This window comes from Humulus lupulus, chromosome 4 (genome assembly GCF_963169125.1).
Source record: "Humulus lupulus chromosome 4, drHumLupu1.1, whole genome shotgun sequence".
Classification (NCBI taxonomy): domain Eukaryota; kingdom Viridiplantae; phylum Streptophyta; class Magnoliopsida; order Rosales; family Cannabaceae; genus Humulus; species Humulus lupulus.
In genome coordinates, this window is record NC_084796.1 from 73,410,985 (window position 1) to 73,413,242 (window position 2,258).

Genomic DNA, 2,258 nt, shown 5'->3' on the forward strand with positions numbered 1-2,258 from the left:
GCAGCATGGTTCTCGGTGCGTCGTGGCCCTCTAGAACAGATTGTGCTAGAGAAGGAGGGCGGGCCGGGACATGGGGTGTGTAGGGGAGGTTGATCATCTGTATGGAGCATGCCACGGCATAGGGAGGCTTGAGCCGCGGCCCTTAAGGATATTTGTGTTTTTGAGTTTTTAAGCATGTGAACTTAACCTAGGGTGCTCGGGATCGATCCCACTACCATGTCTGGTGGAATTCGATGTCCCGGAGGCTAGAACTCTATCCAGAAACCCTTATACAATTATTGATGGAATCCTTTATCATGGTTGTGACTAGGTTTACGCTTGGGCTCGGGGCAGGATCGTGCTCGGGGGTCGTCTTTCTTCATCAAAACACTTGGAATTAAAGGTAAGAAAACTGCACCTGTATATGTGGATAGGATGGGACTAAGTGTTCCCTATATTTGTATGAATGTCATGAGGTGGTATTATGCCACAAGGACAAGTGGTAAATGACCTAAGAGTTCCGGAATCAATACTTCCGCACAGGACCGCGGCTCAGCCACTGGTCGCTAAGGACAGCTTAATAATCACTAAGCTCGGCTTAAGCGGGCCAGAGTTAGTGGAGTGAGCACTGGGCTTGGCCTAAGTGAGCCAAAGACAGTGGGCTAAATAGAGGGTGCGGCCTACGAGCGTTGACCCTAGTTGTTGCTTGACATGTATACTTTTGTTAATTGTTGTGTATGATATACTGACTATCTAGAATTACACCGTTGGTTATGGACTGATGTCCTGGATTGAATGAATGCTATGGCTTGCTGGGTAATTGATTAATGTCTTGTAAATCATTTGATTATGCTCTGTGAATTACTTAGTTGTTAATACTGATTATGCTATGATATTATGTTTTCTTGCTGGGCCTCGGCTCACGGGTGCTACGTGGTGCAGGTAAAGGCAAGGGTAAGATGAGTTGACCATGAATTGGAGAGCTCTGGGGGCGAGGTGTACATTGTCAACTGCTCGTCCGCCACGGTCGAGGGATTGTACAAGGACGGGAACCTAAAATGTGTATTTTGCCATTAGAGTGGCTTGGTTATTTATTTGTTTTGGAAATTCTGTAATTAATTTATTTAAACCATGACTTGGGATCCCATGTACCAAATATTTGTTTTAATGAAAATTATTCGTTTATAACCAAAATCTTTTAAACCTAACCGGTTTGTGTCGTTAGATTCACATTTTTATTCAAATGACTTGATTAGCAAGTCTTGCACTATTTCAAATTCACAGTGTAACGGTCTTGGTTATCCAGGGCATTATAATAGCACTCTTGCTCATGAACGTACCTCCTGTTGAAGCATCTATTATGGTACGAGTAGTACCATTAAACCCATTATAAAAATTATTGACTAGCATGCACTTCTCTATACCATGATGTGGGCATTTCCTTAGCAACTCTTTAAATCTTTCCTATGCATCATACAACGACTCCCCTTCTGTCTGATAGAAATTATTAATTTCTCCTCTCAACTTTGCAGCTTTTGCTAGAGGGAAAAGCTTTTCTAAAAACTTCTGGGCTAACTCCTCCCATGTTGTGATAGAATTAGCTTGCAACGAAATTAGCAAACTCTTCGCTCGGTATCGTAGGGAGAATGGGAATAATCTAAGTCTAATTAAATCGTCACTCACACCATTCATATTAAATGTTGCACATAGCTCCAAGAAATTGGCTATGTGCAAATTAGGATCTTCCATGGGCAACCCCCCATATTGATCAGTAGACTGCACCATTTGTAATATTGCTGGCTTGATCTCAAAATTATTTGCAGCAATAGTGGGGTGTCTGATGCATGAATGCACTCCTGTGAGAGTAGAAAGTACATAGTCTCTAGCGTCCTTAGTCCTCGTTCCACTGGGACCTCTGCAATATTTGGGATATTATTAACATTAGCAACATTGTTTGCCACATTTCCTTGATTCTCAGCCATGGAAAAATCCAGCATTTTCTTTATCTTTCAGTTTCGTCTACACGTTCTTTCAATCTCAAGATCTACCGGTATGAGTTCCTTTTGTCTACTTCATCGCATATACCAGTAATTCTTGAAACACAATACAACCACAAACCAAATGAGTACTAGAAATAAAAACCAATTTAGAATAAAAATCAATTGAATTGATATTAAAAATACAGTCCCCGGCAACGGTGCCAAAAACTTGTTTTGATAATTTTGAACTACGCAAGTGCACACGATCGTAACAAGTAATAAATCAGTAAGTAAAAGTAT

General features: G+C 41.1%; 1 non-coding gene across 1 annotated transcript; it reads left to right on the top strand.

Moving 5' to 3' along the window:
- The first annotated feature begins 1,399 nt into the window (after positions 1-1,399).
- LOC133833693 (small nucleolar RNA R71) lies at positions 1,400-1,506 on the top strand. The gene has a single exon (XR_009893060.1). It is a non-coding gene; the product is annotated as a small nucleolar RNA R71 (small nucleolar RNA).
- The last annotated feature ends 752 nt before the right edge of the window (positions 1,507-2,258 follow it).